We start from the raw sequence: 26643 nt of genomic DNA, 5'->3' as shown, positions 1-26643 counted from the left end.
ATTTTTGTTTTTTAAATAGGAAAAATTGTCATAGCCTGTACTTATGGCATGCAAATGTTGCTTTCTACTTATTGGTCATGAATATGGATGCCATTTACTCCTGTAATTAAAATACAGTCTAGTTATTTACACCTGAAATCAATTACAGCCTTAAAGTAGGTTCTCTATTGAGACCTTACAAACTGACTCTGAGATTTTGCTAGTGTTCTCATGCTGAGTAATATATTGGCAAAGTCTTGGCCCACCAGCCATCCAATTGTATTACTGTTGTACATAGGCACCCCCAGAGGCTTCTTTCTGTGTTTCCATTAACCCTAGTTTGATTATACAACATGCTTGTTGAACATCTATTCTCCTTTTAAACTCATAAAATAACAAAGCAAAATACCATTTTTTAATATTTCCATACCACATTTCCCATACTTCTCCATTGGTACTTACCACTTTCAACTTGTTTTTCTATCTCTCCTCCACTAAAATGTGTGCTTCCAGATAATAGATATTTGTCCAACTCACGTTGGCATCTGTGTTTATCATGGTGGCTTATGCATAGTATGTATCAGTTAATGCATGAGTGAACACGCAAAGAATGCAATATAAGAAATGCTACAGAGCATTAAACTATTATCTGTGTTCATTTTGAATGGTAGTTAAAAAAATTATAGGAGAGGTGCATTTAGGTAGAAGAATATAATTGTCTTTAATTGCAACTGCTTCAAAGTGTGAGGGATGTATTCATAATATTGTAACTCTGTCTTAAAAGCACTTCATGAATCTGTCATCCATGATTTATTTATCTAAGCTCTTCTCCATCCTATATCTCAGAACAATAAGCTTGAATGTTTGCTATTACCTTTGTAAGATAGCACTTCCTTCAACTACTTAAAAGACAAACTACTGCAAGCCTCAAACAGGGTCCTCCATTTTATTGTATTGGAATTTTGTGGGCAAGGTCACACTTGTCTAGACCATAACTTTCCTGGCTTTCAGGGTCATATCCCTCAGCAACCTCATGGTTGCAGCATGAAGAGTTAGCAAATTTGTGCACCATCTCACAGCAGGTGCATCACTGCTCGCTCTCTCTCTCTCTCTCATTCATTTGGCAATTTTAACCATTCAAGTCTGTATTTCATTTTTAAAAGCACTTTTACTAAGATATTTTCATGTACCATGCAATCCATCCAAAGTGTGCAATCCACGGCTTGCAATATATTCACAGAGTTGTGTATTTGTCACCACAATCAATTTTAGAAAATTTTCATTACTCCAAAAAGAAAAACCCCATAGCCCTTATATCCCCTTATTATTGACACTTAGCATCTGTGTGGTACCTTTGTTACAACCGATGAAACAGTATTAAAATATTACTGTTACTTTAGTCCATAGTTTGCATTAGCGGTATTTTCCCATATGCCACCCTATTGTTAATGCCTTGTAATAGTGATGTACATTTGTTCTGGATAATGAAAGAACATTCTTTTATTTGTATTATTAACCACAGTCATCTTCCACAACAAGGTTCACTATGTTATTCAGTCCCATGTTTTACCTCTAGCTTTCCTTCTAGTGACATACAAAATCCTAAATTTTCCCTTTAACCCACATTCATACCATAATTCAGTGCTGTTAATTACATGCACAGTAATGTGCTACCAACTCCTCTATCCATCTCCAAACATTTAAAAATCAACCTAATTAAAAATTCCATGCAAATTAAACATCAGTTCCACATTCTTACTCTCATTATATCTCCTGGTAACCTATACTCTACATTTGAAACTATGAGTTTGCTTACAATAATTAGATCATATTAGTGAGATCATACAATATTTATCCTTTTGTGTTTGGCTTTATTTTGCTCAACATAAGGTTCTCAAGTTTTATCCATGTTGTCACATGCATCAGGACTTCATTCCTTCTTACGGCTGAATAATATTCCCTTGTATGTGTATACCACATTTTGTTTATCCATTCATCAGTAGATGGACACCTGGATTGCCTCCAACTTTTGGCAATTGTAAATAATGCCACTATGAATGTTGGTCTGCAAGTGTCTGTTCACATCTCTGCTTTTAGTTCTTCTGGGTAAATACCTAATAGTGGGATTGCTGTATCATATGGCAATTCTCCGTTTAGCTTTCTGGGAACTGCCAAACTGTCTTCCACAGTGCATGTACCATTTTGCATTCCCACCAGCAGTGAACGAGTGCTCCTATTTCTTCACACCCTCTCCAACTCTATTTTTCTGTTTCTTTTGCTGTTGTTGTTGTTGTTGTTGTTGTTTTAATAGTGGCCATTCTAGTAAGTACGAAAAGATATGTCATTGCAATTTTGATTTGCATTTCCCTAATAGCTAGCAATGTTGAGACTCTTTTCATGTGCTTTTAATCCCTTTGTATTCCTCTTTGGATAAATGTCTATTCAAATCTTTTGCCTATTTTTAATTGGGTAGTTTGTCTGTTTATTGTTAAGTTGTAAGATTTCTTTATATATTCTGGATATTAAAACTTTATCAGATACGTGATTTTCAAATATTTTTTCCTCTTGAGTAGGCTGCCTTTTCATTTTCTTGACAAAGCCCTTTGAAACACAAAAGTATGAAATTTTGAGGAGGTCCCATTTATCTATTTTTTTTTTTTCTTTTGTAGCTTGTGCTTTGGGTGTAAAGTCTAAGAAACCATTGTCTACCACAAGATCTTGAAGATGTTCCCTTTATTTTCTTCTAGGAGTTTTATGGTCCTGGTTCTTACATTTAGGTCTTTGATACATTTTGAGTTAATTTTTGTATAAAGTATGAGATAGGGGGCTTCTTTCTTTCTTTTGCAGTTTTCCCAGCACCATGTGTTGAAAAGAATGTTCTGTCCCAGTTGAATACACTTGACAGCTTTGTCAAAAATCATTTGACCATAGATGTGAGGGTTTATTTCTCAACTCTCAATTTGATTCCATTGGTTAATATATCTATCTTTATGCTACTATATGTTGTTTTGACCACTGTAGCTTTGTAATAAGCTTTAAAGTCAGGAAGTATGAGTCCTTCAGCTTCTTTCTTTTCAAGATGTTTTTAGCTATTCAAGGCCCCTTACCCTTCCAAACATATTTGATAGTTGGTTTTGCCATTTCTGCAAAGTAGGCTGTTGGAATTTTGATTGGGATTTGTTGAATCTGTAAATCATTTTGGATAGAACTGACATCTTTATATTTCATCTTCCAATCCATGAACATGGAATGTCATTCCATTTACTTAGGTCTCCTTGTATTTCTCTTAGCAATGTTTTGTAGTTTTTGTGTTCAGGTCCTTTACATCCTTGATTAAATTTATTCCTAAATATTTGATTCTTTTAGTTGCTATTGTAAATGGATTTTTTCCTTGATTTCCTCCTCAAATTGTTCATTACTAGTGTATGGTAATACTACTGATTATTGCATGTTCATCTTGTATCCCTCCACTTTGTTTAACTAATTGATTAGCTCTAGTAGCTTTATTGTAGATTTTTTGGGGACGTTCAATATATGGATAGGATCATGTCACCTGCAAATAGTGAAAGTTTTACTTCTTCCTTTCCAATGTTGATGCCTTTTATTTCTTTTTCTTGCCTAACTACTCTAGCTAGAACTTCTAACACAATGTTGAATAACATTGGTTACAGTGGACATCCTTGTCTTTTTCCATGTCTTAGAGGGAAAACTTTCAGTCTTTCACCATTAAGTACAATGTTAGCTGTGGTTCTTCATATATGCCCTTTATCATTTTGAGGAAGTTTCCTACTATTCATATCATTAAAAATGTTTTTATCAATAAAGGATGCTGGATTTCATCAAATGCCTTTTCTGTGACAATCAAGATGATCATGTGTTCTTTTTCCACTTCGATTTTTTAATATGGCATATTACATTAATTTATTTTCTTTTGTTAAACCACATATGCATAACTGGAATAAAACCCACTTGGTCATGGTGTATAATTTGTTAATTGTGCCAATGGATTTGATTTGCAAGTATTTTGTTGAGGATTTTTGCATCTATATTCATTAGATAAATTGACCGGTATTTTTTTTTTTCTTGTTGTATTTCTATCTGACTTTGGTATTAGGGTAATGCGGGCTTCATACAATGAGTTAGGTAGTGTTCCCTCCTTTCCAATTTTTTGGAAGAGTTTGAGCAGGATTTGTATTAATTCTTCCTGGAATGATTGGTAGAATTCACCTCTGAAGGCATCTGGTTCTGGACTTCTATTTGTTAAGAGGTTTTTGATGACTGATTCCATCTCCTTACTTGTAACTGGTCTATTGAGGTCTTCTATTTCTTCTGGAGTCAGTGTAAATTGTTCTTATGTTTCTATGAAATTTGTCCATTTCATCTAAGTTGTCTAATTTGTTGGCATACAGTTGTTCATAGTATCCTCTTACGTTCCTTTATGTTTCTGTTGGGTCAGTAGTAATCACCCCTCTCTCCTTTCTGATTTTATTTATTTGCATCTCCACACTTTTTTTTCTTTGTCATGCTAGCTGTTTGTCAATTTTATTGATCTTCTCAAAGAACCAACTTTTGGTTTTGTTGATTCTATTTTTTTTTTTTTTAATTCTCAGTTTCATTTATTTCTGCTCTAATCTCTGTTATTTCTTTCCTTCTGCTTGATTTTGAATAAATCTTCTGTTCTTTTTTTAGTTCCTTAAGGTGTGCAGTTAGGTCTTCAATTTTAGCTTTTTCTTCTTTTTTAATGTAGGCATTTATGGCTATAAATTTCTCTCCCAGCACTGCTTTCACTGTGTCCTATAAGTTTTGTAAGGTTTTGTTCTCATTTTCCTTCATCTCCAGATACTTACTGATTTCTCTTGCAATTTATTCTATGACCCACTGATTGCTTAAGAGCATATTGTTTATCCTCTGTATATTTGTGTATCTTCTACTTCTCCACCTGTTATTGATTTCCAGCTTCATTCTATTATGGTCAGAGATAGTGCTTTGTATATATTCAATTTTTTAAAAAATTTATTGAAGTTTGTTTTGTGCCCCAACACATGGTCTATCCTGAAGAATAATCCATGAGTACTTGAGAAGAATGTATATCCTGCTGTTTGGGGGTTTAATGTTCTGTAAGTGTCTGTTAGGTCTGGTTCATTTATCATACTATCCAAGTTCTCTGTTTCCTTATTGGTCCTCTGTCTAGATGTTCTATCTATTGATGACAGTGGTGTATTGTAATCTCCAACCATAATTGTAGAGATGTCTATTTCTCCCTTCAGTTTTTCCAGTGTTTGCCTTATGCATTTTGGAGCCCCCTGGTTAGGTGCATAAATATTTATGATTGTGATCTTTTCTTGGTGGCTTGCCCATTTTGTTAATATATTGTGTCCTTCTTTGTCTCTTATAACAGTTTGCATTTAAAGTACATTTTCTCCAATTTTATTATAGCTACCTCAGCTCTTTTTTGATTGCTGTTTACATGGAATATCTTTTTCCAACTGTTAGATCCCAGAAGAAGAAACTAACATGTAAAAGGAGTTTCTAACTCAGGGGCCCCACAGCTTACCTCACAAGCAAACAGGTGCCTCATAAACTAAAGAATGAAGGCTGTTCAAAGCTGTTCAAGGCCATCCCAGTGGCCCCTCAAAGGTGGGTAAGGCAAGGTCAGAGATGCCCATAAAATAAACAACCAAGAAGGCCTACTCTCCCCAGTTAGATAATGCAGCTGCTTTCCTAAAAAAGAATATTGTCTCAGAATTCTACTGACCAATCAGCCCAAAACTAGATAGGCACTCACCCAGTTGAGGCACAGAACATCACAGCAGACACCCTACCCAACGTGGGTTCCTTATTTCATAAAAGAATGCTGCTCTCAGATGGAGAGCGGGAGCCATTATCTTTTTCTTCTTTTCTGTTGGCTCCCACCTGCTTTCTTCCTCTAATAAATCTTAAACTTTATACTTAAACTTTGACTCGGTGCATTGTATGAATTCTTGAATGGCTCTGAAACTAACACCAACCTTTCACTTTTGACCTATTTTTGTCCTTGAGTTTAAGGTGAGTCTTTTGTAGGCAGCATATAGATAGATAATACTTTTTATCCACTCTGACAATCTGTGTCTTTTGACTGGGATTTTAATATTAACATTAACATTCAATTATACTACTGTATAGGCAGTGCTTACCTCAACCATTTCATCCTTTGGTTTTTATATGTCATACCTTATATTTGTCTCTCTTTAACCTGTTAGTTGCCCTTACTGATAATCTTCATTTCTACACTCTCCTCCAAACCTCTCTCTCTTGTCTTTTCCTTTCAGCCTGCAGAACTCCCTTTAGTATTTCTTGTAGTGCAGCTCTCTTGTTGATGAATTCTCTCAGTTTTTGTTTATCTGTAAATATTTTTAACTACCTTATTTTTTAAGGACAATTTTGCTGGATAAAGAATTCCTTGCTCTTTCAGTACCTAAAATATATCATACCACTTCTTTCTTACTTCCATGGTTTCTGATGAGAAATTGTCACCTAGCCTTATTGTGTTTCCCTTCTATGTGAGGAATCATTTTTCTCTTGCTGCTTGCAGGATTCTCTCTTTATCTTTGACTTTTGACATTCAGAGTAGACTTATTAGGATTTATTCTGTTGGGAGTATGTCACACTTCTTGAACATGTATATTTATATCCCTCATAAGAGTTGCAAAATTTGGAACCATTCGTTCCTCAAATATTATTTCTGCCCCCTTTCCCATCTCTTCTCATTCTGGAACACGTGTGATGCCTATCCTTGTGCACTTTGTGCTGACTTTCAAACCCTGAGACCCTGATCATTTTTTTTCCATTCTTTTCTCTATCTGTTTTTCTGACTGTAATATTTCAACTGTCCTATATTTTAGCTTGCTGATTCTTTCATCTGCCTATTCCAATCTGCTGTTGTTTGCCTCTAGTGTATTTTTAATGTTTTCTATTGTGTCTTTCCTTCCCATCATTTCTGTTATGTTTCTTTTTACGTTTTCAAATTTTCCTTTGTGCTCAATGGTGTCTTCTTAATATCCTTTATCTCTTTAGCTATATTTTCCTCCATGCCCTTGAATTGATAGGATATTTGTTTGAACATCTTTGATTAATTGTTCCAAATTCTGTGTGTCCTCTGAAGTTGATTTGTTCCTTTGGCTGGGCCATATGTTCCTCTTTCTTAGCATGGCTTATAATATTTTCCTGGTGTCTCAGCATCTGATTATCATGATGATTTTACTTTGTCAGTTAATTTGCATCTTTTGTCTTGGGTTCTCTTGTTGATTGGCTTTGTATTTAGGCACTTTTTTGACACTTGGTTCAACTTATTATAGACCTTTAGAATAGTTCAAGTCTGATCACATTTTTTTCAGCTCTTAGTCATCTGATTCTGGCTCTGGATATATGGTACAATTTTTGAAATTGCACTTGTTCCCCCACCCCCACCCCCACACCAGAAGAAAGTTTCCTTTCCCTCATTCCTTCTCTGGGAGTGTTGATCTGTTCTGTTTGTTTTTTATTTGCCTCTATGTTTTTTTGTTTGTTTGTTTGTTTGTTTGTTTTTTTAACACTCTTTTGTTGTCTCTAGCAGCCTTTGCATGGAGGGCAAATTCTGGGAGAAAATTCACCCCGGGGAGGACATTCTAAGTCAGTTTTCCCAGTCAAAACTGGGCCAGAGACCCATGAAGGGAGTATAGATTGGTTCCAAAGTTCCCTAGGCAGGAGACCCAGAAGAATGTCAAACTTCTCTTGACAGCTCCCCAAATCTATGCTTTCCTGGCCTGCTGAACAGATGGCATACTTCAGCCAACTGTTCTCTGCAGTCCTAAGGTGGTGCTAGCCCTGTAAGTCTCAACCAATTACACCCCTCTCAGGGATGGGGTCAAAGCAGAGGCTACCAGCAGCTTTTCTCTAGGTTGAAACCCTAGCATAATGGGACTGAGCGATCTGAATTTGCTAATCAAAAGCTGCAAAAGTCCTGGGTCATTGCCCTCCTTTTCTTGGGGAGGAGCTGCCCTTCGGCAAACTGTTCCCCACAGCACCAAGAAGGCACTTTGTCTCTAAATCACACCCTGCTTCCAACCCCATTGGGGGCATGGTTGAAATAGGAGTGCTGGCTGATTTTTGTTCCACTGGTTGAAGCTGTGGCTGCCCTCAGAGCTGTGACTCAGTGTTCTTAAGCTGCTAATCAAAAGCTGCACTTGGTGCTTGGCCATGTTCCCCCCCGCCCCGTTCTTGGGGAAGAGGACTTTTATTTCCAGTCAAGGACTGAATCCCTGGGTGTGCCAGTTTGGTTGTATTATGTCCTCCCAAATGCCATGTTCTTTGGTGCAGTCTTGTGGGGACAGGTGTAACGGTGTTGATTAGGTTGGAATCCTTTGATTGAGTGTTTCCATGGAGATGTGACTCAATCAACTGTAAGTGAAACATTTAATTTGGATTATTTCCATGGAGAGATGGACCCACCCATTCAGGGTGGGTCTTGATTTAATCACTGGAGTCATATCAAAGAGCTCACAAACAGAAGGACCTCAGAGCAGCTAAGAGTGACATGTTGGAGAGCAAATGAGAGTGACATTTTGGAGAACAGCTGCAGTTGAGAGACATATTTTGAAGATGTATGTTGACAGTTGATGCTGATGCTTACACATGCTTGGAGTTATGAACCCCTGACATTGGCTGCAGCCAAGAGTGACATTTTGAAGATGGCCATTGAAAGTAGACTTTTGCTACTTCAGAGTTTGCCTGGGAGAAACTAAGAGAACACCCCCAGTTGCCTGTAGAGAAACATCCTGGGAGAAAGCCATTTTGAAACACAACCTGGGAACAGAGGAAGAAGATGCCAACCACATCCCTTCCCAGATAACAGAGGTGTTCCAGATGCCATTGGCCATTCTTCCCTGAAGGTGCCCTATTGTTGACACCTTGGCTTGAACACTTTTATGGCCTTAAGACTGTAACTTTGTAACCAAACAAACCCTCTTTATAAAAGCCAATACCTTTCTGGTGTTTTGCGTAATGACAGCATTAGCAAACCAGAACACTGGGTGACCTTCCACTAGAGAAGGGGATGAGCATCAGCCTCTGCAGTGTGGAGTTTTACTCACAGTTCTTCACTATAGATTATCAGTCTCTTCCCTCTGCTCTTCCCTTGATAGTGCACAGTGTTCTTCTGGTCTCCGGAGCCCCCAAACAGTTGTTTCAGACAGTTCCTGGGTATTTACTAGCCACCCTGGAGGATGAATTGAGTCTTGAAGCTCCCTACTCTGCCATCTTACATAGAATAAAAGTCTGTATTTTCTTTCTTAAAAAAAGATGGCCAAAAAACTGTGACATTCTAAGTGAGAAAAAGTATGATTTCATTGGAAGTAAAATTATGCTTTGGATTTTATTTCCAATTCCCTTCTTGATGAGGATTAGTCTCCTGCTGCTTACCTCTTTTCCAAAACTCTGACTAATAATGAGCTCATGTTTTCAGTAGGCTTTGCCTGTTAAATGATCCTACACATTAATAGATACATTTGAGACATATATTTAATTTTCTCTCTTTTTCATTGGAACCAGATTGGTTATTTTAGAATTAATGGTAGTATGACCCCTAGAAAGAAAAATAAGTTGAAAATAAAGAAGAAGTAGAATGATACTGCTACGATCATGGTAATAATAGCAATAGCTATTGTCTACTGTGTGGCCAGCATTCGGTGCTTTCTAAGCACTTTAAATGTATTACATAATTTAATCCTCTTAGCAACCCTCACTGAGGCACAGTGAGGTTGAAAAATTTGTTAAAGTTCTTATGGCTAATAAATGATAGAGCTAGAATTCAAACCCAAAGAATATGACTTCAGAAACTGGACAGCTAAGCACTGGGTGACCCTGATTCTCTTGTGGTGGGTTTGGTAGCATACTCTTTCTGCAGATGTCTTTGAGTGATACAAGAAACATATTTCCCCCCTTGGGAGAGAAGTGAGTTACTTTTTACTATTTCTGACTTTGATGCTGGATTGTTGAGTCTAAGAAAATATTTCTGCATATAATTTTTCAAGGTCTCCATTTAAAAGTAGTTATCATCATATAATAGTATTAATAATAATATGCCATGGCAGATGTTTGACTTTTTTTTCAATTAGTCACATGTGGTAAAACCAAAATACCACAACATTAAGAATATTTTGACAATGACTTCTATTGGGTATTTGTAATTGTTTTTCTTGAATTTTTTTCTCACTCAGGAAGAGTTTCATGAATGAATGAATTGCATGAGTGACAGATAACTTCTTTTATTTTCTCACTGAAGTTCACAGTTTTGGAAACCCATCTCCTTTGCTTCCCGAGGTAACACAACTATTGTTGCAACATTGATTTTTTGTGTTATACATATGGTTTAGCAAAAGTTGAAGAGCATAAGAATATATCCTTTGGAATCAATATATGTGAATGGAAAGCTCATGGATACCATCTGTATGATAGTAGACAAATCGGTCAATTTCCATGAGACTCAGTTTCTTCATCTTCACATTATGATTATCAATAGTAACTTCTTTGAAAAGTTGCTGTGAGAATTAAATGAGATAATACATGTAAAGTACTCAACACACTTCCCAGCATATAGTAGGCACATTAATATTCTGTGGACGGCCTTTGAGCAATTGTAACAATGACTGCTTTCATATCCCGTGGCTTTATCTTTTCCTCTATAGTCAGTATGCTCTCCAAATATATTTGTGTTAACTATATTTGCCTAGTGTTGGCCTTTGCTAGTTTCTCTGATATTGCCTTTTCTTGGTATATGCATAAGTTTATTTATCAGAAGCTTCTGACATAGAATATACTTCTGAGTGCCATCAAGTTTATGATATAGATGTTTATTTTTTTTTAATTCAGTTTTATTGAAATACATTCACACATCATACAATCATCCATGATATGCAATCCACTGTCCACAATATGATAACATAGTTATGCGTTCATCACCACAATCTATCTCTGAACATTTTCCTTACATCAGAAAGAACCAGAACAAGAATAAAAAATAAAAGTGAAAAAAAAAACACCCAAATCATCCCCCCATCCCACCCCATTTGTCCTTTAGTTTTTATCCCCATTCCTCCACTCATCCATACACTAGATAAAGGGGGTGTGATCCACAAGGTCCTCAAAATCACACTGTCACCCCTTGTAATCTACATTATTATATAATTGTCTTCAGGAGTCCAGGCTGCTGGGTTGGAGTTTGGTAGTGTCAGGTATTTACTTCTAGCTATTCCAATACATTAAAGCCTAAGATAGATGTTTATTTTTAATGCTTAGGAGTAGGAAATGGTGGAACACATATGCTATGAGTGAAAATCAGCAATTTTTTGGTTTGCCCTGAGTTTTACCATTAAAGAATCAGTTGCCATGAAGGATCTACTCCTACTCAATTCCACCCTGTTCACCAATTCAGCTATTCTCTTCTGAGATTTTAAAACTGTCATAATCATTTTAATACTTGCATAATTACAAATAATACATGTCCAATCTGCCAGTCTAAATGTAGAGAGCTGATATTCTGGCATGTGTATTCCAGCCAGTCTTCCAAACCCTCAAGTTACTTCTCCCCACAGCTACTGACTAATCCATAAATTAACTGTGAGTAAGAATCAGGTGGTCAAAAGAAGTAGAGGTATAGCAAAAGGGAACAATTACCCTGGGTTCTTAGCTCTGATACCTAGGTTTTCAGGTTTCATGAAACTCCGAGACATGCCTTGGAAAAGACTATACTTTTTCCATTCCCAAAGATAATACTAAATTTTTGGCCAAAATAATCATGAAGACATCGAGGACAGTACTTATCACAAAGCATTACAGGAATGGAGCGAAGCAAAAGCAAGTATTTGTTGTTCTCCTATGATGAGCCAGGTAATGAGCAAGGTTTTTATATATACATTATCACATTTAATTCTCATATCAGTCCTGCAAGGAAGGTAGCATTAGACCCATTATAGAAATGAGGATTCTGACTCAGAGATTTTAAGTAGCTGGTCAAAGTTCATAAAGTTGAAATCTGAAAGAAATCCTTCTAGCTGTAATGCTGTGAGTTTTTTACTGTATAACACTGCCTTCACAGGAATTTTGTGGCTAAGGGATATGTATCAACATTTAACCAGCATAATTAAGGCCTTTATGGAAAACACAAATGAGAAAATGTAAATTCTGTCTACTACCCTTTAAAGATGGTTCTGGGATACTGGTGGAAAGAGGTTACCTTTGCACTCCTCCCATGGCAGTCCTAGAGAATGAGGAGTTGATCTATGAATCATGATGGAAGGGAAAAGAAATGGTTGAGCAGTGGATAGAAAAGAAATTTGGTCCACTTGACCTTGTATTGAAAATTCTCACCTTGAAGTTGTCCCAAGTCTGCCTGAATAACGGAGGGCTGTCATGAGGGAGACTGATAAAGTCTAAAAGTCTGACACTGACAACAATAACTTTCCAACATTGGTAAAAATGTTCCACAAGGGGCTGATAATATGCCCAGGGATCATGCATGACTTATTCACATAATGGCAGTGGCTCCCATTCAGAATAGCTTGAAGACAATAGGATATGGGCTGGTAAAGCATTTCCACTCCATTAGCAAAGATATCTTTGTCCAGCAGAGAAGCTGATGAAATAACACTACTTGAATTCTTTCTTTTTTGTGCATCAAAAGGTGGAAGGATGAAAGTTTAAGGCAGGACTTAATGGTCTTGTGTACTTTTATATGAACTATGGGATTTTGTGGCTCTTCTATATATTGGGACATGGAACAGACTTTGAAAAAAAGAAGCAAGAAGAAGATAAAGTAACTTGGTATTCTAGAACTGATTGTGCAGGGGAGGCCGACTTAAATTTCAGGCCATGTATGACATCTTTTGAACATTTGTATATTCAACTGCAGATTTGTGGGGTTCAAGTATGTAATGAAATAGACATTTTATTTGAAGGGTTTGCTTTATTTTAAACTTTGTTTAAAGGCTACTAAAGAAGATAGTGACTTAGCTTTACTCAGTTGTTCAGTGTGTATATAGTGGTGATATTGAGAAATGGGTACTTTCATTTGAAAATGTGAATTGGAAGAACCATTTTTTAAAGCAATTTAAATATATTTACTAAAATTTAAAATGGGTATTTTTGATTCAGCAATTTTTATTTTTTAACCTCCCTACAGAAAGAGTTAGATCTTTGCATGTGTTTGTATGTCTACGTATATACATACAAAGATATCCATTCTAAAATTCGTCACAATGTCAAAAAATTAAAAACATTCTCAATTAATAGGGAGGTTAGTTAGATAAATTTGGGAAGATGCATGCATGCAATAAACTACCAAACAGCAGTTACAAAGAATAAGACATATCTTTGTGTCTAAATCTCTATAACATTGTTAAGTGAAAGAAACAGTTAAGAATAGGAATATTGTCTGATCTCATTCTGTAAAAATTAAATGAGGTAAAGTGTGCTTCTTTACTTTGTTATAAAAAAAAGCAGAAAATTGCATAGAAAAAAATGAAGTATATATCAGATAATTATCAGTAAAATTATATAGGATTTTAATATTCAGTATTATACATCTCTATATCACAGTATTTTTTCAGAATAAATAAATATATGTGTGTATATATGCATCACTTTTATAATCAGAAAATTAAATATATATTTAAGAAAAAACCACAGAGGAAACAAAAATAGCAGCAACCCAAGTCTGGAGAAGCTTTAAAAGCTACTGATCGTGATAGCACTACATGGGTAATACTGTTAGGTTCTTGGGCGTGTAGTGAAGAAAACACCATAAAACCTCAAAAGCACAGGTCAAAAACACCTAGGATTTAGAGTTCTTTGGCATTTCCCATCTCTCCTTGAATGTCTTCATATTTCTCTATCCTCTTTTTATGTTTCTTGCTGACTGATGTTCTTACCTGGCTCTTAATGGATCAGAGGATAAGGAGAAAAAAAATCCTCTACAAGAAGAAAATAAAACTCAACAGTTAACAGAGAATCCACTTAAGGTTTAAAAATCTGTAGCCCAGAAATTGAGGAAGATAGGTTTTGATGTCACTTCATATTTCTAGGTAAATTATGATGGATAGTACTCTCAGCAATACAGATTCATGAAATGATTGGTGTCAAGATCATTAGAAGAATTAAGAATTAGTGGGAAGACACATGGATTTGTATTGTTCTCTTTAAGAGGCTTCCTAGAAAGACTTTTCTGCTTGGAGACTTAAATTTGTAAAAACGAAAATAATACTTCAACATTTGCATGGGCTTGTGCAAAAAGCATCTCTTGAGAGAATGGAACTTAGTCAAAACATGGTAACAGTATATTTTAACTTCAGTGAAAATTATTGAATATGGAAGGGGAATATTGCTTCTGAATTCATATTGGCAATTTTATAAAGATATAATTGATATCCAGTAAACTGCACATATTTTACATGCATGATTTGGTGGGTTTTTTTGTATGTATACACCAATGAAACCATGACCAAAATCAAGCTAAGTAATAGTTCCATCACTCCCCAAAGTTTTCTCAGCCTCTTTGTAATCCACCCCTCTCTTCACCTCTATCCTTAGGAAACCACTGCTCTGCCTTTTGAAACTATAGATTAATTTGCATTCTTTAGCATTTTATATGAATGGGCTCATCCAGCATATATTCGTTTTTGTCTGACATTTCCTACTCAGCATAATGATTTTGAGAATCATCCAATTGCTATCAAAAATTTGTTCTTTTTTATCACTGAGTAATATTACGTAATCTGTTTATTCATTCACTTGTTGATGGAAATTTGGGTTCTTACCAGTTTTCAGATATTACAAAGTAAGCTGCTGTGAGCATTTATGTACAAGGCTTTATGTGGACATATGTATCATTTCTCTTGCATAAAATGCCTACTGGTGGAAAGGTTTGGTCATGTGAGAGAGATGTAGGTGTAACATTTTTTGAAACTGTCCAATGTTTCTCAAAATGGTTGTATTATTTTACATCCACATCAGCCATGTTTGAGAATTCTAATTGCTCTTCATCCTGACCAGTCTAATAGGTGTGCAAACATAGTTCACTGTTGTTTAATTTGCATTTTTTCTGATCACTAATGATGTTTGGCAAATTTTTATGCATTTACTGGCCATGTGTATATCTTCTTTGTAAAGTGGTCTGTTCAAATCTTTTGCCTGTTGTTAGGGTATTCTTTTTCATCTTATTACTAAGTTGTAAGAATTCTTTATATATCCTGGATACAAGTTATTTTATATATGTGCTCTAAATATAGTCTCCCAGTCTATGGTGTGCTTTTTCTTTCTTTTAATGGGGTATTTTGAAGAGAAAAAAGTTTCTAATTTTGATGAAGTCCAATTTAACATTTTTTTAAAAGTTCATGTCATGATTTTTTATGTTCTAAGATAGTTTTACTCCAAAATCACAAAATTCATCACCTATGTCTCCACTTAGAAGTTTTACAGTTTAAGTTTTACATTTAGGTTTATATCCATTTCTGGTTAATTTTTGTAGAGTGTTAAGTAAGAGTTAATGTTCTTTTTTGTTTTGTTTTGTTTTTTTTACATGGATATCCACTTATTCTAGCACCATTTTTTGGGAAGATGAAAGGATTTTTCTTTCACTATTGAATTTCTTTGTCTTTGTGAAAATTAATTTATCATATATGTGTGGGTCCATTTCTGGACTGTGTTCTATTCCATTGACAATGACTATCTCCTTTGCAAATATTGAATTGTCTTATTACTGTAACTTCATAATAAGTCTCAACATCAGGTAGGGAGAATCCTTCAACTTGGTTCTTTAAAAAAATTATTTGGCTCTTCCGAGTCCTTTGCATTTCCATATAAATTTTAGAACTGTCTTGTCAATTTCTACAAAAAAATTGGAATTTTGATGAGGGTTATGTTAAAGGTAAATTTGGGGAAAACTGCCATTTAAATCATTAACATTAAATATAATTTCTGAAATGTTTGGATTTATATCTATCATTTTATTATTCCTTTCCTGTTTGGTCCCTCCCTTCTATTTTTGTTCTCCCTTCTCCCTTTTACTATTTTTCTTTAGACGATTTTAATATTTTCAGCATTATTTAATAATTTATGTACTGAATTTCGGCTATACTTTTGGTGTAATTGATTTAGTGATATATGTGTATATACATTTTTTCACAGACTACTTGGAGTTAATATTGTCTTACTTCAGGTAAAATGCGAACTCTTACAACCACACAGAATAAATGTCCCAATGCTATCCTCTGCTGTCTTTGATAATTGTTATAAATGTTGCACAGATACACCAGACAATATCATAGAATACACCAGACAATGTTATAATTTTCTCTTTTTAACTAGTCATGTGTATTTTAAAATATAAATAATATTTTATATTTGTCTACATATTTACTATTTCTGATGTTCTTCATTTGTTCCTAAAGTTCTAAATTGCCCTTTTATTTTCCTTCAGTCTGAAAAACTTCCTTTAGTATTTATTGTAGAGCAGGTCTATTGGTGTCAAATTCTTTTAGTGTTTGTTTAAATGAAAAATGTCTGTAATTCACCTTGATTCCTCAAAGACATTTTCAATGGGCAAAGAAGTATAAGTTGGCAGGTATTATATTAATAAGAAATCCATGAAATTTTTAGTTAGTGGAAATATTTTTTCCCTGTACATAATATGTCAATTATCTCTAGTTTGTTTTAAGATATTATTATTTAACTTTGATTTTGATCAGTTTGATTATGATGTGTCCAGGCATGGCTTTCTTTATTTATTTGGTTTTCAAATATTTTCTCACATTCTGTAGCTTGTCTTTTTAATTTCATGATGAAGTCCTTTGATGCACAAAAGTTTTTTTTTATGTTGATGAGGTCCCATTTTTTAAAAACTTTTGTTGTTCATGCTATTTTTTTAGTCTAAGAAACCATTGTCTAATACAGGGTCTCAAAGATGCTTCACTACATTTTGTTCTAGTGTTAATAGTCTTGTTTCTTAAATTTAGTTCTTTGATCCATTTTGAGTTAATTTTTTTATATGCTATTAGGTAGGAGTCCACCTCTATTCTTTTCCAAATTGGTAGCCAGTTTTCCCAGCACCATGGGTTGAAGAGACTATTATTTTCCAATTGAGTGGGACCACTATTTGAACTAGAACTGTTGGGGAGGGGGGTGGAGATCAGGAACCTCACCCCCACATAGGTGCCTCTCCCAGGTTAGTCTCCCCTTCACAATCTGCCTTCTTTTGTCTAATTTTCAGAGTCTTCAGATTGTTGTGGTTTTTGTTTTGTTTTGTTTTGTTTTGTTTTTCCTTTTGTCTAGAGTTTTTAGTTGTAATGAGTGAGAAGGATAGGCTGTGGTGATATTATATTCTACCATAGTGGAAACACAGATACCATCGTTAAGTCTCATTTTTACAACTCACTATTTTGTGACGTTGGGTAAATCACTTAAATCTCTGAGCCTTGATTTAGCATTACTTAATTTATGTATTGTAAAATGTGGACAACAAATTGACCAATTATAAGATATTATGGTTAAGCAGCTGACATATTTTGTCACATAAAGTTCTTTGTTCCCTTTAAATTCTAGACCTGTGAAAAGAAAATCTCTTTCCTTGAGTTAAACTAAAATTCCTAATTGGGTCCTTCAGAGAGCTAAACTGCTAGAACCCTTCTTAATCAGCCTTCAGCTTTCTAAATCAGGTCTGGCATGCACTCTCTACTGTATTTGAGGAAAACTATTTGTTCTCTTCTACATTAGATTACATAATCTTTATTTTTATATTGTTGTACTAATAGTTAGTGAGTCAAAAAATATGGTAGTTGGAAGGGATCTTAAGAACCATTGTGCCTATCCTCAGAGAGAGACTTTTGACTTGACCAAAGTCACAAACCAATGAGTATATCTAGAGCTTAGTTTCTCTGTACTACCCAAACTCTTTTGTCTGTTTTTAAAACTAGTATTTATATTCACACTTTGAGAGGTTAATGGTGTGAGAAACAAGCACTATTCCTAAAAGGAATAAACACTCACCTGATTGTGGAGAAGAAAAGAATTCATGATCTTGCAAGAATGGGTTCCCAACCAAAATGTGGGGGGTTGGTGCCCAGAACAATAGACCCAGCAGAATTTATTCCCTACACCTAACTGGCAAGTCCCTCCCCTGTTTCTTCAGTGGCTGGATACTTCAGGGGTTACATTCTATTAGACAAGCCTAACTAGCCCATGCAAATTTGAAACATGCAGCCGGTGCAAGTTGGAAACCTTTGAAATAAGTTTCCCAGCTCAAATTTGCAACATTTGAAATGGTTGGAACAAATCTGCACCCCTGACTGTAATGGTTATGCCCAGGCCTCTTTAGAGCCAGTCTGGGCTAGTTTGGTAACAAGTTATGAGGCTATTTTGGGAATCTCTACCCCCCAGTCTCCACCTTGCAAGGATAGTAGATAGTGGACGATAAACAGGGGGACCGACCGAGGACTACAGTTTGCCTTTTTAACCTTCTGCCAATTCCTGAACTGCCCCACCCTGCGAGGCACACCTGTCCTGTGTGAAAGCTAAACTTAATCTCATTCTCATAAATCCCCCCTCTTTCTTTTAAACTCTCTTTAGCGTTCACATTCCAGTCTCTCAAATCTCTGAAGAGCTTTCTCACATTCCTCATCATATAAATCCTCCTCTCTGAGGGCGTATAAATTGTTTCGCATGTATTGAGCCGGCATTTGGTTGGTTAGGGCTGTCTCAATAAGTCTTTGAGTCAATCCCTGGACACATGGAATGATGCAGCAGCCAACTGCTGTGAGTACTCCAGCTGCAATGATGAGAGGTCAAGATGGGCAACGCCACCCCTTTCCACTTTCCAAACCAGTTTTCCAACCACCCAGTGAGAAGATTATTACTACCTGAATTCCCTGCTAATTCTTCGGATAAAGCGGTTAGACCTTGCAAAGCTTTGGTGATGGTCCCATCAGGTGCTGTATTATTTGGGATAAATGTACAGCAACTACCACCAATCACTACATAAACGCCTCCTTTTTTAGCGAGCATCAGGTCTAAGGCTATTCTATTTTCCCATGCCATTCGGCTAGTAGCATCTTGCTGCTTTGTGATGCCCTTAACTGCATCTTTGGTGTAATTGATAAATTTTTGTTGGCTATAATGTATGTAATTAATCCAGTCTACATTCTTATTAATCATGACCCACTAGAAAAAAATGACCCAAATCCTGCAGCTACCTGATTTTTAGCCTTAAACTCATCTGGGATTCCCCGTGGAACTCCTATCCTGTCTAAATAGATTTGATCCTTGAAGGAACCAGGTAAACTTCTTTTCTCCCTTTTCTCTTGGGTTTTCACTTCCTCCCCTTTCTCAAATGCCAGGGTGACTGGGACGGCCAATGGAACCAGAGCACAGGTCTCTTTCCACTTTTCTGGTAATACTGGTTGGAGGACGCCCTTTCCACAGTAATGCTAAAGGTCTGCTCAGGGTGTGGTTAAACTGGAGAAACTGCCAGTACTATCCTCAGTCACATCCCACACTTGGGTACACGAGGCCATGGTCCTGAGATCCTAGAGCCCCTTTCCACATCTAGACAGACAGGCAGAGTGGTTTCCTGGGCCAAGGTGCGGAGCTAAACTGGCCTTGTTGTTTCCTCTCCTGATTGAAGGAAAAAGGGAGGACAATGTACTACAATTTTCACCAGGAGTAGTATTCTGGAAAAGGAGCACCACACACTTGAACTCCTTCTCATGCTTTTCCACACCAAAGGGATAGGGCACAATCTGAGCAGTGGGTTGGCCTGTTACACAAGCATAGTAGTTACTTTTGTCTAGGCTCTGGGCTGTATATTTAATCCATTCTACTCAGGCATTTGCATCCCTGTACCTTGTTTCTATTTCTATGGCTTGCTTTAAGTTTTCTGCTTTCATTATTCTAATTACCTTGCCCCCTTAAGTATTACTGAAGGGCTGACTGGAGAGAATACTGTTAATGACAAGTTTAATAGAGGGGAAAGGACTCATAGATGGAATCTTCCCAGAGGATCTCTACCAGTAACCTCTACTCCTATGTAACCAATTCCCCCACTGGTATTGGGTCATTTGTTAGCTTATTTAATAGTTATTACCACTGGGTTGCATTGAAGATTTCTGCAATCTGGTGGGGGTATTACTTTTTTAAAAGGTTATTTAAAAGGTTATCTAGTTTTAGCCACCCCACTGGGGGCATTTCAGTGTAATCAACTTGAATACTCTGAAATGTACTTTAATTTCCAGTGGGTTGGGTGGATCCAACTCTTATCTATGGTCCATCCTTGTATTGGGTAGTCCACCCACCATACATCAGCCCAAAAGAGGCAAGGGGAGATTCTACTGAAGACATTCCTTACCAGCTCTGGGCATAGATATTTATCCTTCCCACTCAGCCACCGGTGGTACTCCAAATTCCCACAGTCCTCTACCTGACATGTGTCAAACTGCACTATTTGAAACTCTAAGCCTTCAGTTATATTTATTACTAGTTTGACAGGACTTGATGCATTCTGAATTGGGAACATTATGGCTTGCATAATTATCCCCATTCCTAGTCTGAGCTTTAAGCTGCCCATTCTTCAATTTTCTAAAGCACCTGACCAAGTGGTATGGAGACATAGGGTTTGACCCACCCCCCACCTTTTCCGATATTCCCTCCCAGCATTGTCTCTTTAGAGTGACCCTTAAGGGATCTGAGGTTGGAGCTATTTTCCAAGATTTCAGCAGAGTTGCTGGGTACTTATCGTCTGATTCAGATACTGGTCCCTTTACTCAGGTGTACCGTGTCCAGCCTTTCTCTGCCATCCAGACTGCTGTTTCTGTTGTTAACAAAACTTGATAAGGTCCCTCCCAGGCTGGTTGAAGTCGGGACTCCTTCCACAACTTGATCAGGACCCAGCTGCCAGGTTGGTGTTGATGGACAGCAAATTCAAGGGGCAGAGTCTGGGCCAGCAAACCAAGATGCCTCAGGGATGACAGAGTAGGAGAGAAAGCCAGTACATAATTTTGAAGGAAGAGGTCTTTTGAATCTAAGGGAGATCTCTAGTTTTAGCCACCCCACTGGGGGCATTTCAGTGTAATCAACTTGAATACTCTGAAATGGCCTGAGGCCTGGTTCCCTTCCCCCATGTACTTGTTTTTTTAGGACTTTCTTATTAACCCTTTGGAAAATTATGCATCATTTACATATTTGTTTAGCTACATTATAAAGGCCCACACATCCAAAATGCTTAAGAACCAGATCACACATGTTCTGTATTCCCCAGTGACTCCCCTGGTATAAAACTGCTAACACCTCTCTCAGGTACAGACACCCCTGAACTCATTTGCATGAAGCTCAACAAGAATTTACCGACATTTAAGGCTATTTACTGGTAAAAAGAATGGAGCAATTAGACTAAAGGACAACAATAATTCAGAATAACCCAGGATTAATGAACAAAAAGGCTCACCATTCCCAAACACCCACTGAAAATCCAGTCTTCAATACACCCAGTTCAGTGATGCCTGAATATACTTGATTCACATGTATGTATAACTTGAACACACACACAAGGTTTGCTGCCAGATGAGTAATAACCACTCTTCAAGGGGAGGACAACAAGCCTTGGTTTGGGGCATTTGACAATATATGTGTTTTCTCTATTCCCACCAGAGCCAATTTCAAGCTAGCAACCAGGCATCACCAAACACAGAGCTGGGAAGAGATATGCACCACTCACTGTCCCAAGTTCGTTTGATGCAGCTTCAGTGAACATCAACCTCTTTATAGGAACATGTGCATACAATCCACTTGTATTCTGAGTATGAACCTTTTGCTTTTGCCCAAAATATATCAGCAAAACCATACTATGAATCACAAGAACACACAGCCCCTTATATATTTGGAACACAGACAGACACATACAACTTATACATACTCAAACCACTTCTACCTAACTAAGAGAAAATGCTGCACACAGTAAAATTCATATATACACACCCATAGCCATACAAAACCACACATTATGCCCATTTACAAGCATGTACAGCCACAGTTTCTTTCACACTTTCAAGTAAAGAGTTGTCTCATTCTCCACACTATTGTGAACCTGCAAACAATTGCCCAGCTTTAGAGTACACACAAACTAGTATACACTACAAAGACATAAAGAAATATTTCCAGTCTACCAGAGATGAGTACACAGGAAATCTCTGCCAAGTCCCAAACCATACACTGACAAACTCCCACAGCTTTAAAGACTCCTACATAATTGTATCACATGTTTTATTACATACAAATACAATTATCCCACATCCCTGTGTAAACACACAACCCAAACTTCCATTAGATACACGAATCTTCAACTCCCAGAATGCATATGCTAAAATCTGCAAATTATCCACCAATACCTATCCAGCCCCACATCACTTAAACATACAGGTAAAGAATCACACAAACAGCATGCCATAGAATTCTTAAATCATAATATATATGACACCCCACCAAACCCAGAAATTTCCTTAGTTTCCTTTTTGTCCAGGGAAGAGGCAAGCCAACCATGGCCTGAATTCCCCCTAGACCAGTCCCCTCTCTTTCTTTCTAACTGGCCCCGACTACTTCTCTATCTCACCCCTGTCTGTCTCCTCTCTGCTTTGTCCCTAATCTTTCCTTGACCATGAGGCCAACCATGCTCATCATGACCTTGGCTTTCTGCTTCTGCTTTTCCTCCTCTCTTCTCACAAACACTTTCTGAGACTCTCAATAACTTCTCCAATGGCTTAACCAGCCATCCGTCTATTTTCTGGATCTTTTTCTGAATATCAGGCCAAGATCCCTTTACACAGCTGACCTTTAGCATTCCCTGGGTCACAGGATCATCAGAGTCCATTCCTGAGTATTTCCTCAACTGGTCCCTCAACCTGTGCAGGTAGGCTGAGAGGGTCTTATCTTTTTCCTGATTTACCTCAAAAGCCTTACTTAAGTTCTGAGATTTTGGTACAGCCAATTTAATTCCCAGTAAAACAAGTTCTCTAAGATCTTTCATGTGTGTTCTATCCTCCTGATCATTATTATCCCAATTGGGGTCCACATTGGGGAACTTCTGCTCTGCTGCCATCACCTCTTGTCTGGGTTGGTGCTGCTTCTCCCATTCTCTCATAGCCACCCTCCTTATCATTCCCCTTTCCTCTCCTGTAAAGAAGATGTTTAGTTTATGGACATAAATTCAGACCAGGTATATAAACTGGGGCCTAAGAATTGATCTAATTGTTTGGCTAGCCTTGCTGCATCTTCCATTAATGATTTCACTTCCCTCTTAAAGTTCCTGACTTCTGTACTCACTAATGGTACATTTACATAACCAATTTCTCCTGATCCAATAGGTACTTCTCTGAGAGGGTACAAAGACTCAGCAGGTTTATATACTCTCACCCTCCTCTCCTCAGAAGCCTCTGGAAATGGAAACCTCTGGATATTTTTCTTACACTGTTCCAATTCTTTTCTTAATTGTTGGTGGGTTGTAACCAGTGGAGCAGTTGGCACCAATTGGCTCTCCGATTGCCCCTCTGATTGCCTGGGGGTGTGACCTGGTTCCGTTGAATCTTTAAGGTTCAACTGTTCCTGCCCCAGTGGGGGAGGGGAAACATAAGGCTGGGGAATGCTTAACAAAGGATCCCAGGTTTAATTTCTAAAGATTCAGTCTCTGAACCTAGATTCTTAACTTTCAAGGGATAAAATCTGTTCTCTTTTCCCTGCAGCCAGCCCATGGCATAGTCAGATTCCTCCTTGGAAAAAGGTTTCTTTTTATTAACATAATGCACAAGGTTGGCACAAAGCCATTCCTCATCTGCCCCATATTTTGGCCAGAATACATCGGGTGGCAAAATGCTTTCTCTTATCCAAACATAACAGAAATATTTAATCATTTTCCTTTTATCCTTTCCCTTGGTCTGATCACTTTCGACCCAATGTTTCAACATCCTCCCCAATGGACTATCCAGAGGAATGTTCCCCGGGGAACCTACAGGTACCCCCTTCCCTTTTTTTTTTTTTTTTTTTCCAGCCAGCTGGTTGCCTCTATTCCCCATTCGGAGTCTTGTCTGGGCATCTTTCCCTCAGGATCAGCCTCAGAATCATCAGAATGTCCCCACCACCAAGGTAATACTTAATAGTCTTTTTTCTTACCTTGGTCTGTGCACAGAGTTACCTGGTTGCTGTGAGTGCATTTTTCCTTCCCCTTTTCATGTCCACAATCAGCAGACCTAAGCATCTGATCACAGGTCTCACCAGCAGTCAGAGGCAGGACCCCAACATTGGAGTCTGAGACCGCTCAAACGGCGGGACATGCCTTCCCTTATTCTGTCCTGGGGCTCCTCCTCGATGCTTCAGATCCCGGAAGAGCCCCCAAGAAATTGTGAGAAACAAGCACTATTCCTAAAAGGAATAAACACTCACCCGATTTTGGAGAAGAAAAGAATTTATTCACGATCTTGCAAGAACAGGCGCCCAACCAAAATGTGGGGGGTTGGCACCCAGAACAATAAGCCCAGCAGAATTTATTCCCTATACCTAACTGGCAAGTCCCTCCCCTGTTTCTCCAGTGGCTGGATACTTCAGAGGTTACATTCTGTTGGACAAGCCTAACTAGCCCACACAAATTTGAAACATGCAGCACTCACAAATTGGAAACATTTGAAATAAATTTCCCAGCATGAATTTGAAATGGTTGGAAAAAATCTCCACCCCTAACTATACTGGTTATGCCCAGGCCTCTTTAGAGCCAGTCTGGGCTAGTTTGGTAACAAGTTATGAGGCTATTTTGGGAACCTCTACTCAAGAGTCTTCACCTTGCAAGGATAGTAGATAGTGGGCAGATAAAGGGGGACTGACTATGGATAGTGGGTGAATAAACAGGGAGACTGACCATGGACTACAGTTTGTCTTTTTAACCTTCTGTCAATTCCTGAACTGCCCCACCCTGCCAGGCACACCTATCCTGTGTGAAAGCTAAACTTAATCTCATTCTCACAATGGGATGCAACCGTTTCCACTTCATGTTAAGAGTGCTTTCTTAAATTTTATTCGGGGGTCCCAGAAGTTAAGCAAACGTGACAAACTCACAGTAAAATGTGCTGCCTAATGTGTGTATACAATAATTAGCCAAATAGTTCCTGACAGCTTGCTTAAAACGTAATCCTATTATCTATTTTGAAATATATTGGTTCCAGAATATTTATTTAACTTCTTGAAACATGATAAACCATATTTTTTTGTGGAAGAGCATGTCCTTTCCTAGATACTTAGAAGTGAAATTGGTGAAGCAAACAGTTTCTTTTCATTAAAAATGCTGTGCCATGGCTTTGAGTTGCTGTCACTATCAATCTTGACCTAGGCTAAGATCTCTAAGTGAAGATTATAAAGTAATTTTGGCTGATTGTTTAACAAACAGCTTTGCCCAGTCTTTCTGCTTTTAAGCCATGTCATAGACTTGTTAGGGAGAATGATTTGTGGTGAGGCTGCAGGGCATGGGTTTTGAATCCATTTTTGTGCAAACAGGGTAGGGACAGGTTGTTACATTTGTACCAGTTTGATAGATGCTGAAAGGGTATTATCAATTACTATTCTAACAGGACTATATAATTTTGAACATAATCATAGCTAGCCCAGTTCAACCACAGTTAAGATAGTAAATATTTCTGCTTTTAAAGGTTGCCTCCCCAAATTTTGTGCTGAAATAAATAATATCTGATGTTGTAAAATAGCAATGTAGATCAGATACCATTTTATGACACATCCTAGCTCTGGTATTACTCTTGCCATTCTTGTTTCTTTGTCATTCTCCCTAACAAGGATTTAAGCTCCCTGAGGGAAGGAATCATGTTTCTTTCATCTTTGTGTCCCCAGAGTGTATTTTTTTAAATAAATTCACAGACTAACTGTAGGTTATAACTAAAATACTAAAGACACACTTATCCACTACTTCCTAGAGTGAGTCTGCGTCGACTGTGAAATCTGATTTATCCTTCATATTTAAAATTTCAACAAAACCTTATATACTAACTGGTTGGAATCATCAAGGAGAAAATATAAAGTAATAAGGCTTTTGGGATACTGATTTTTGGAAGAAATTGGGAGGACTGTACAGATTCTTTGCATCTGTGCCCAGCCCCCACCCATCCACCCACCCAGAACCACAGAAAGCAGCAGGATGGAAGTGCTGAAGACTTAAAACCGTAGAGCAGCCCTCAACCAAAGACTTACAGTAGTCGATATGCAAATATCCCAACTCCCCCATCAAATGGGAGTGATCAATCTAAGGCATGATCGTTTCCCAGAATTTTCAGGAGACTGCCCTCATAGCTTTTTTATGCTTCCTTCCATTCTCCATATCACCTCTCCACTACTTTGCCAGTGTTAACTACCCTTCCCAAATAAGCTACTTTCACTATAATCCTTGTCTCAAGGTCTGCTTCTGGGAAAAATCAAAGTAAAATAGGAATCTAATCAACATGAGATTCCAAATATAACAAGATAAAATATATAGGCAAGGAGAAAATTTTTCTTATAAAAGACTGTTCATGGGTACTTGTAAAGATGGAGCTGGATGATGTGTAAAACAACACCTTCAATGACCTT

The 26643-nt window shown here is 37.4% G+C and overlaps 1 protein-coding gene across 1 annotated transcript in view; it reads left to right on the top strand.

The window, feature by feature from the left end:
* Positions 1 to 26643, top strand: part of LOC119533935 (limbic system associated membrane protein) — an 878762-nt gene that overhangs the window by 101253 nt on the left and 750866 nt on the right. The gene's annotated exons all lie outside the window — the stretch shown is intronic.

This window comes from Choloepus didactylus, chromosome 1 (assembly GCF_015220235.1).
Source record: "Choloepus didactylus isolate mChoDid1 chromosome 1, mChoDid1.pri, whole genome shotgun sequence".
Classification (NCBI taxonomy): Eukaryota; Metazoa; Chordata; class Mammalia; order Pilosa; family Megalonychidae; genus Choloepus; species Choloepus didactylus.
This window is presented reverse-complemented; position numbering and strand designations above follow the sequence as displayed.